Here is an 11329-nt window from a genome sequence, read left to right on the forward strand (position 1 = left end):
CTGTGGCCACCACTCCCCTGGCTGGCGGCTCTTTGGATGAAGGGGAAGGAAGTGAGGTCAGGTCTCATCCTCATGCATAGGTTGAACCTGGTGGAGGCAGGGTGGCCACAAGTGCGGGACAGGCTGTGGGCAGAGTGGGGACAGCCTGGGGACAGTCTGAGTGGCACATGGTGGGACATGGGGTTCCCAGGAGTGTGGGGCTCAGGGGGCTTGGGGAGCCAGGGATGGGGGTCCCTGGGGAATGGGGGGATCCAAGGATGGGAGCCCTGGGGAATGAGGATCAAGAGGAGGGGGAGTCACTGGGCATGGGGGTGCCATGGGAATGGGGGTCCCCAGGGCTGGTGGGACTTATGAATGGGAGTCCCAAAAGAACATGTTCTCCAGGGAACTGGGGTCATGGGATGGTGGTTGAAGGGATGAGGGTGGATCCTGGGAGAATCAAGGTCCTGGTGGAAGGAGGATTTCAGGGGATGGAATGAAGGGGAGAGGGTTCCTTGGGAATGGGGGTCCTGGGCCATGGAGATCTTGGGGAATGTCAGTACTGGGATGGGGGTCCCAGAGAGGGGGGACATAAGGAATGGAGGTCGCTTGGTCTGCTTCCCAGGGGAATGAGGGTGCCACGGATGGACTGGATGTGCACATGGGTCACAGCCCCTTCCCTGGCTGCCTCAGATTTTGGGGTTGCCCAGGGCCAATCTCTGCCTTCTGGGTTGCCTGTGGTTTGGGGGGGGGTCACCAAAAGGGGATTCCAAGATGCTCTGAGTCTGTGTCCCCACACCCCCAGTGACTTTTCCTCACTTCATTTCCATTTCCTTCCTTTTATCCCTCAAATTCACAAGCCCCCAGTTCAGCCTTGATGATCCTGGGAACTTCCTGAGCAGTGAACGGTTTGGGGGATGCCTAGGGTGGGGGAAGCAGGGGTGAGGGGTCTTCAGGGAGAGCTATGGAGGCTGTGGGGGATGGGGGTGTCTGGCTGTGCCCCCCCAACACTTTCTCTCCTGCAACAGAAGGAAGAGGCTGTTTGTGCTGAGTGTCACACTGGGGGGTGGGTTCTGTCCTGGGTTGGTACATCCAGGGGAGTCCTGGGGAGATCCTGGGGGGATCCTGTCCCAGGGGGGACACATGCTGGCCAAGGGGGTCCTGTCATGGAAGATGGCAGCTCCAGGTGGGGGTCCAGACTTCTTCATTCTTGCTCGTTCCCTGCAGGATCTGAGCCAGCAAGAGCAGCTGGGGAATGGAGCCCAGGGCAGGAAGAATCTCCGAAATTCCATATGGAAGAGTCCTGTATATAGATGGATCCTTTCAAATTGTAATGGGGAAAGGGGCATCAGGATACACCATTATTGAAGCAGGGGAAATCAAAGAAAAAGGCAAATTACCCTCAAATTGGTCTGCACAAAATTGCGAGATGTATGCCCTAAAGAGAGGTTTAGGTTTATTAGCAGACAATATTGGGACAATCTACACAGATTCTCAATACGCCTTTGGGATAGCTCATACCTTTGGAAAAATCTGGCAAGAGAGGGGATACCTTAACTCAAAAGTGAAAATCTGGTGCTTGAAAGTCTGATCAGGGAAGTACTCGAATTCCTCAGAGGACCAAAAGAAATTGCCATAGTCCATATTAAAGGCCACCAAAAAGAGGATACCCCTGAAATCCAATGAAAGAAATTAGCAGACCTGGTGACCAAAGAAGCAGCCTTAGAAATGGGGGATCCAGTCATAGTCCTAATGGTAAAAGAAGACCAGGGGATAATAAGGGAAGAGGGGGTACCAATTTTCTATGACAATGAGCTAAAAGAAATAGAGAAAATGGGAGGGGTAAAAACAGAGGATGGAAAGTGGTAGACCCCACATGGGTAAAAAATATTCAACCAAATAATAACCAGGAAAGATGGAAGAGATACAACAATTAACTCACTAGGGAACACAAGGAATATATGATCATTTGCTGAAATATTACATGGGACTAGGAATATATGAAATAGCCAGATCCATCACAGGAGAATCTTTAACCTGTCAAAAAGTCAACACAAATGTGATGCAAAAAAACACTCCGGGACAGAGGAAATTAGCCATAAGACCTTTCCAGAGTACTCAGGTTGATTTTACTGAATTAACTCCAGCCCAAGGATATATAATAGTTGACCATCTAATGCATTGGGTTGAAGCATTCCCCATGAGAAGGGAGACAGCCCAAACTGTGACGAAAGTTCTCTTGGAAGAAATTACTCCAAGATATGGGCTAGTAAATATTAATGATTCGGACCATGGCCCCCACTTTACAACCAGTGTGCTGCAACAAGTCATAAGAGCCCTGGGAATAAAGTGGGAGTTGCACACCCCTTGGCACCCTCAGAGTTCTGGGAGGGTTGAGAGGGTGAATCAAACCTTAAAGAATATTTTAACAAAATTGGTCTTAGAAACCCAACAGAATTGGGTCAAATGTTTACCACTAGCCCTATTACAAATAAGAACGAGACCCAGAACAGATCTAGGGGTCTCTCCTTACGAAATGTTGTTTGGGCAGCCTTTCTTGCTTACCCCATACAGTATTGGGGAACATCTAGAGGGGGGGACGACAATGCAAAAATATATAGAAACAGTAACAGCAACCCTAGAAGAATTAAGGAAAAAGGGCTACCTTCCCCAAACTTCCCCACTGAACTGTAAAATACATGGTATTAATCCAGAAGACTGGGTATTTATTAAATCATGGAAGAACCCTCCACTAACTGTTCACTTTGAAGGCCCCTTCCAGGTCCTGCTTACAACAAACACTGCAGTAAGAACAAAGGAGTGGGGACGGACTCATGCAAGTTGAGTGAAGGGTCCAGTACAACCCCCGCTGAGACAAGCAAATGGGCTATAGGCAGCAGAGACGATAAAGACTTGAAACTGATCCTGAGGAAAACACCGAAAGAAGTGCAACCCTGAACAAAACCTTGCCACGGGAAACATCTACATTGTTAACCTTATATCCTTAAAGTTTGTTAATGTTTGTTATAGTTATAGTTATAGTATAAGTTTTTGTTTAGCTAAGAACTGACAATCAACATCTCACTTTCCAGTACTGCTCCATAGAGCACTCTCCTTGCACCCCGAATCAGGACCAAATTGAGGGAAGGGAGTCAGTACGATAAGGGTCATGACAGAATGTCTCCAGAAGATAGGAAAACCAGAGGTGGGAGGTAAGACTGGATTGGGAACTACCTGCAGGAAATACTCTCTGGGCACCGAGAAAACCCCTGTGGTTTGAGAGGTGAGGAGGCCAGCCTGTACCAGACTCCTGCTCGTAGCAATGCTACTACTCATCCACTTGGGAGGAAGTGGAGGAAACATTTTTGAGAAGTGTTACTATCCCTTGTATAGAGGAGATACAGTAAGTGTATTGATCAGAGTACACACAAACATGAATCCTAAATGTATTATTCACTCCCAGTCAACAACCTGTAAAGAAGATAACCAAAATATATTGTCTAGCTAAAAATATTGCAAATCCAAGCCAGAGGATGTCAGGAGAGTGCCCTATGAAAGAAACATGGGTATGTTTTGAACAAGAAAGTGAAACAAACTTAGAGGATACATTCAAAGAGAATGAAATGCAATTGAAAAGACAAAGGGATAGAGAGGGACAAATATATGGTAAGAATCTTTTCATCGATATGGTGGAAAAGATTACAAAAGAATTTAATTTGACTGATTCTTGGGGGGGGACACACTTAAGTGAGATTTGGCCATGGGATGGTATCAGTTTAGGTTCCCTAGACATTTTAAAATGGATTACATCAAGACAAAGCATGGTAGCTCCCAAAAGAAGGGAAGGAGAGGGGAAGGTAAATCAACAATAATAGGGGAAGAGAGTTTATCAAGAAAAGGGAAAATGTATAGTATAGAAGTAGGAGAAACACCACGTAAAAGATATCTAGCAGCAAATGACAAACACACCAGGTGGATCCCAGAAACCCCCCAATCATATTTGATCGGTAGAAAAAAACTGAAAGTAGATGTGTATACAGTGAAAAAGAAAAAATGTGTGGATACTTAGCTTATTTTAGCCCATTCTGGGCAATAGAAACCCTATCCAAATATTGGAAACATACAACAAATCAAGATTCAAATTTCTAGGATGCACCTAAAAATTTGTTTTGGATCTGTGGTAACAGGGCATATGTGAAGTTAGTGGGAGGGTGGACTGAGAGTTACACAATTGGAGCAATAAAACCATCCTTTTTCTTACTGCCTAAGGATGCGAAATCAAACTTGGGAATCCCAGTACATGATGATCTGGCCAGAAAGAAAAGGAATTAATTTGGCGAAACCCAAAATTGGAACAATGAAATTTGGACCCCACAAAAGATTATCGATACTTATGGCCCGGCTACCTGGGCCCAAGATGGATCCTGGGGGGACAGAAGCCCAGTATATATGCTCAGTTGAATCATCCATTTACAAACAGTACTTGAAATAATGTCCAATCAAACAACTCTGATTGATTGATCTCTTAAACCAGCAGCAACAACAAACACGATCAGTAATTTATCAGATCAAATTGGCAGTAGACTACCTCCTTGCAGAGGAAGGGGGGATATGTGGCAAATTTAATACTTCAGAATGCTGCCTAGGGATTGATGACCAAAGTCATGCAATTAAAAACACTACTCAAAATATTAGAAAACTAACCTATGTTGGAACACAAAAATGGACACCCTTGTTTGGAGAATCCAATTGGTGGGACAACTTGTTCCCCTGGAAAATGGTAATGGAAGTCATGGTAATGGTAATGGAATGGTAAATGGTGGAAGAAATTAGCCTTCTTTATGATGTGTGCATTAGCAAGTGTAATATTCCTACCACATGCAATTCCATGTCTAGTCCGGATAGTAACCAACTCTTCATCCAAAGAACTGCCAGCCAGGGGAGCAGTGGGCACAGCAGCAAGTGACAGCCAGTCCACACAGCTGGGGACACCGAAATGGCCAAGAAGGTGGCACTGCTCCTGTGGGGTGAGTGCCCGGGGCATGGGCCTGATGCCCTGGGGATAGGCCCTGATGAGGCAGAGAGCAGTGGGAAAGGGGCACAGCGGAGCTGTGGGGTCCCCTGAGGTCCCCAATGCCAACAGTGCCACTCCATGTTACCCACAGTGGACCTGGGTGGGACTGGGGATGTAGGGTGGCTTTGGGGACAGGAACAGGGGGCAGGAATTTGGGGATGGGGATGTGGGGACAGGAATGTGGGGACTGGCACCTTTGGGCTCAGGTAACTCTGGGCATAGGGACAAGGGAACTGGGATGCGGGGACAAGAACCGTGAGGATGTGGCCATGGGGATGGGATGATGGGGATGGGATCATAGGAATGAGATCATGAGCTGGTGGGGGTGACCTGGGCCAGCATGGGCTATGTCCGTAGTGTCCTCGTGCCCGGGGTGTCCACAGTGTCCCCATGTTCTGTCTCAGCTCAGGGTGACCTCAGTGCCCCTGTTCCCAAGGCGGTCGTGCCACACTGATGTGGTGCACGGGTGGCTGTGACACAGACACGTCCCCCTGCTTCTGCAAATCTTTTGAGGACCACCCAGACACACTTTCCCACAAGAACTGCTGTCCCCACGGGGACAGTTTGAAGACAGTCACAACACTTTGTATCCCAGGTGCTGCTGTGCCAGCAGTGCCACCCCCATCCAGCCCTGTCCCTTCTCCCTTCCAGCCCAGACCCCCAGACTCGCTGGTGAGTCCTTGGCAGATGCTGTGTCCCCCCACCACTGTCCCCAGCCCCACACTGGCCCTGGCAGGCTGGTGTCCCCTGTCACCCACAGGTGCCCAGACCACCCAGCTCCTGGTGGAGCCCCCCTGGAGGCCGGCGGTGCTGTGGGACCGGGTGACACTGACCTGCCAGGGCTCGGGGACCGCCGGTGCCACCACCTGGTACAAGGATGGGCAGCAGTGTTGGCAGCAGGGATGCAACCACCTCATTGTCACCGTGAGTGGCAGCTACATGTAGGAGAGACCCAGCACCGGGCTCAGCCCTCCCATGAGCATTTCAGATGGTGAGGGGGGTTTTGGTGTCCCCAACCTGGCACCCGTGGGGACCCCAAGGGTTCTGGGTGGGCTCCTCTCCATGGGTCACCACCTGCTGTGACCAGAGCCTGTGCCCTGGTCTGAGAACATCCCAGAGCATCTCAGTGGACTGGACTGTTATGAATTCGAACATGGCCAGATTTTGAGAAGGAAAAAGGCTCTCCTTTATTAAAACAAACTACAGAGGACAAGGAGTTTGAGATAAGCCCAAACTCCCACGCAACAACCCAAAGATAACAACATGTCCCAAACATGCTGGGTTCTCCCCCACAAACTAGGTCCCTCTGAAGGAGAAGACCCCTGAACCCAACCAAAACCCTCATTTTATAATCCCTCTCAGGTCCAGGATTGGTGGGTTTTGGATCTGCACGTTGATTGGTCGTTTTCCGGTGTTCTCATTGGGTCTTATCAATATTCATTCTGGACCAATGATTTTCTCAGGGCATCGAATGATTGGTCAAGTCCCCTGTCCAATCACCTCCCGCCCCCTTCGACTATCGCCCCCACCAAACCCTGGACCTCCCCTCCCCAGGACCCGCAACAAACACCCCTCAACTCAGCCCAAAACAATTCCCAACCCAGCCCCAATTCAACACAAATTGAACACAATTTATAACAGGACTGCTGGTGAGCTGGATGTGACCCAATAGGGGGTCCCGGTGCCATTGGTACCCCCCAGGCCCTTGTGATGTGACAGGACCCACTTGTCCCCCAGACCCACTGGTGCTGAAGGTGCCAGTGTAGGTGCTGCTGGAGGGGCACACAGTGACACTGCGCTGCTGGGGCTGACGGAACAGCATGATCACCTCGGTGTTCATTCTACCATGAGGAGAAGGAACTGGGGGTCTTCCCCAATGGGACCGAGCTGTCCCTGTCCCCTCTGCAGCTGCACCACAGTGACCACTACAGTTGCAGGGGCCGGGTGAAATCCTGGGGGCTGCAGGAGTCACTGCTGGTGACAGTGACAGTGCACAGTGAGCACCCCACAGTCGCCACCCCGACACCCCCACAGCCCCTCCCCAGGGACTTGGGGTCACCGTCCCCACTGCTCCTAACCTCCTGCCCTGACCTCTTCCCTGTACCGGTGCTGGAGGGTCCCTCTGAGCCCACCAAGAAGTCCTCCCTGACTCTCAGCTGCCACAGCACCCCCAGACCCCTGTGGCCCTGATTCCCCCTTCCTGCACATGTTCTACTGGGATGGTCAGGTGGTGGGGGGCCCGCAGGAGTCCCTGCAGCTGCTGGTGCCCGCCGTGGGGGTCTCCCACTCAGGGAATTACAGCTGCCAGGTGCACTCTGAGTCAGGGGGGCCGTGTGGAAGAGCAGCGTCTGGCTCCACGTCACAGTGTGCAGTGAGTGCAAGGATGGGCATGAGGCCCCACACCAAAATCTCTACCAGCCCTACCTGAGAACCTCCTCATATTCTCTCCATTCTTTCCTTGGTGCCCTCGTTCAACCCTGAGGATCTCCCCACACCTCTCTGAGCCCACCATGTCTCTCCCTGAATGCCCTCTTGTCTGTTCTCTTGTTCCCTGTCACTGCCTGGGTCACCAAAGCCCTCCCTGGGATCCCTTCTCCCACACTGGGCTCCCATTTACTCCCCTCCTACCCCAACCCCCCCCTGCATCTCCCTGTATCCCCCAGTCGTGTCATCTCCCCCTGCAGGGGTCCCACTCTCAGGGGTGTCCCTGTGGGTGAAGCCCCCCAGGGGACAGGTGGCACTGGGGGACTGCCTGGTGCTGAGCTGCGTGGTGGCTGCAGGGACACGTCCCCTGTCCTCCTGGCACTGTGGGGGGGCTTGGAGGCACCACTGGGCACCAGCCCCTGCCTGGAGCTGTGCCACTTTGGGGACAATGACAGTAGCCGCTATCATTGCCAGGCCAGTGAAGGGGACAGTGTGGCCAAGAGTGTCCACCTGAATGTCACCGTCCCAGATGTCTGGGACCCACAGCACCCCCACCCCCACAGCAGCCATCCCACCCTCATCCCACTTTAAGTAATGGCCACCACCATCACAAGACACAGTTTTGTGTGATCAGGACCTTCTGGCTCTGGGTGTCTTTCACCCACAGTCTCCCATACCTTCCCCATCCCATCCCTGTACCCCTACTCAACACTAGGTGCTTGCCCCTCCCTCCAGCCTCAGCCCCATCTCTTCCCCACAGTGCCCGTGCCAATGCCACCATCACTCCCGGTCCCCTGTCACACCAGGTGCTTGGATGTGACCCCGTGACCCTGCGCTGCTCAGTGCAGGTGGGCTCAGCCCCTGTCACCTTCACCTGGCTGTGACACGGCTGGGACATGGTCTGAGGAACCCTCCTGGAGCTGGAGGCCGTCAGTGTGGGATGTTGAGGCACCTACCAGTGCATGACCACCAACCAGCTGTGACAGGACGAGCACTGCGTGTTCTGGGCACTCAGCCCTGAGCTGGTCCTGGAGGTGTCATCTGGCTCACCCTGGGTCACAGGTGGGGGTCAAATGGGGTCACCAGGGATGCAGAACCCCTGAAGTGACAGGTGACCCCAATGTGTCATGTGTACCTCTCTGTTTCCAGCAGTAGCTGTGGGGATCAGCAGGACCCTCCTGTTCCTGCTCCTGCTCCTGGCTATCAGCACAGGCTGTCACTTGTGGCACTGCCGGGGTGGTAACAAGGGGGGGATGGGCTCCCAAAGGGCAATGGCAAGTCCCCAGGTTTGGGGGGCAATGGGGTGGTGATCAAAGCCCTGACATGGTGGGGCTGAGCCCTCAGTAGTCTTTTCTCAGGGTCCTGGGGCACCTGGGGGCATTTTGGAGTGTCCTGGGGTGTCCCAGGAAGAGACACCCTTAAGGAATATTGGGCTGGCAATGGGAGATCCTGGGATCTTTGAGATCCCTGCTGTAGGATCATGCAGGGATGTTGGGGTGGGTCCTCAGGGATACTGGGGGAGTTTCCCTCCCTGCCATGTTTGGGGTTATGGTGGGTTCAGTGGTGCTCAGAGGTCCTAGAGGGAATCAGGGGTACAGTGAGAGCTCAGGGGTCACCTGGGGGGTCAGATTCCCTGGGGGTCCCACAGTCACAGCCCAATCTCCTTTTCCTTGCAGCCACCAGGAAACCCTAGGACAGGTGAGTAGGCAGTTCTGGCCTTTCCCTCCTCCCCAGACCACACCCCCAAACCTTTTTATCCCTGCAGGGCCTCCCTGAAGCCCTTTCCCCCCATCCCCCAACGGAGGGAGAGGTGCTGGTGCTGGACACTGACATTGTGGGCACTGAGCAGGCAGAGGGTGAGTACAGGGAATGCAGGGATGAACAAAGTCCCAGAGTGGTAGATGAGATATATCATAAACTCTGTAGCTGTAGCAGGAGCCACAGGGTGTCCCACTAGGGCAGGGGGTGTGGGGACTACAGTGTAGCAAAGAAACCTTGAGGCAGTGGTGGAGAAAAAGCACCACTGGGTAGCTGCAGCCCAGTGTAAGAGAAGGTCTGAAGTTTCCCTCATTTGCCTCATGATCATTGCAAAGACAGAGACTACGACCATGAAGACCCTGACTAGAGTTCTGGGCCTGGTTGAGGTGGATGCTTGCCAAGTGATTGTTTACAGGTGTGTTTGCTGTGCCGCCATGGTACACTGCTTCAAGCAGGGCCTGGCCAGGACTGACTTGCTCTGTACACTTATCCCTGCTTCATGATCCCCGCTTATCACAATAGCCTGTGAATTTTCCCACCTTTTGGCCAAATGAACTTTCTGGGGTAATTTTGGTGATCCCCCATGGAAAATCTCTCATCTCCTCATGACCACTGTGACAGACGGAGATTGAAGCTCCCTCCCTAGGACTGAGACTCCCTCCCTATAATTCTAACACAGGGGGTGCTGGCCTGATTGAAGCAGGATGTTTGCCAGGTGTTGCCTGCAGGTGTGTTCACTGGACCAAGACTGCTTTCCCATATAAACCAGTCCTGGAACAATGGGTCCCAAACTGGACTGTCTGTACTTGTTCTCTACAGACTTATTCTCCATGGTCCTGTATCTGTTCCCCCTTCCGCAGAGGACTATAATAGACTCCTGAGTTAACCAAGACTTTGGGATTCTCCTCGATGTGACAAGACAGATCTATTGGCTGGACCACGAGGATTTCGTCTCTCCTTTGGTGGCTATATTCCCCTTCCCCTTCTTTCTCTCTCTATCCTTTCTAATCCTTCTATCACATTTGCTGTGGGCACTACATAAAAGGTGCAATTTGTTTTGATTAGTACTAAAATCCCCTTTGTGTTGTTTTTTGCACTCTGAGATCAGTTACCGAACCATCACAACCCCCACTTGTACGAGCCGATCATTACACCCAGCTCCAAACAGGCCAGGGGAAAGGCTCCCTGGGAGGGGAAGGTGCTTAGGTTTCCAGGGTGTGAGAAACGACTGCTTACTTTTAAAATTTCAAATGTTTATTAAACCTTAACAAAAAAAAAAAAAAAAAAAAAGGACTGAATAAGGAAAAAGTTTTCAGCACTGGGAGTCCCTGTGACCACCAACCATGTGCTCCTCTACAAAATGGGTGCTCTACCTTTTATATCTTTAGCTCTCCCCGCCCCCTGTTGTGCTGGCAGGTTGGGAAAGTTGCCTCAACTACTCGCCTCCACATGAGCACTGTCTCTACTAAATGGCGACTTTTGCCCTCACTAACACCGTGACTCTCAACCTGGCAATCCTCAGGTGCTCTCTAGCCCCTACAAATCCTTCAATTTCATGCATCCTGCCAGCTACAGGTTCCCTGCTTTCCTCTTCTATGCATCCTGCGTGCAGCTTCTCACTCCCTCTTTCACACACGTCCCGCCAGCCACTGGGTCCCCACTTTCTTCCCCCACCACACATCCTTCCGTTCTTTTTCTTCCAACCGTCCAATATCTTAAAGCTTCAACAGACCAGGATGGGTCCAATTTATTGTCTGACTTTTGAAGCTGACTTTTATACATCTGGATTACGGAAATTTCAATCTGGCTAAAAATAGGTATGAGGATCTTCTAAGTCTCATACCCACGCCAAGCACACTACTTCACTCACACTTTGAGGATTACTCGTAGCTCTTACATGCACTAGTACTCACTTGACCTGATAAAATCAGGAGGGGCGTGCCATTCATCTGAAATCTCTTGGGCCATAAAAGAGATTTTATATCCCAGACGAGTGCCCCATTGTGAGAAACAACTGCACACTTTTAAAATTTAAAAGGTTTATTCCCCTCCAAGTGATTCTGTTGGAATGCCAGGGCTATCAGCCACTCTTTC

At 51.3% G+C, this 11329-nt stretch overlaps 1 pseudogene; it reads left to right on the forward strand.

The window, feature by feature from the left end:
* Nucleotides 1-3148: 3148 nt before the first annotated feature.
* LOC115949217 lies at nucleotides 3149-8580 on the forward strand (annotated as a pseudogene).
* The last annotated feature ends 2749 nt before the right edge of the window (nucleotides 8581-11329 follow it).

Source organism: Geospiza fortis, unplaced genomic scaffold (assembly GCF_000277835.1).
Source record: "Geospiza fortis unplaced genomic scaffold, GeoFor_1.0 scaffold228, whole genome shotgun sequence".
In the NCBI taxonomy this organism is placed as follows: Eukaryota; Metazoa; Chordata; class Aves; order Passeriformes; family Thraupidae; genus Geospiza; species Geospiza fortis.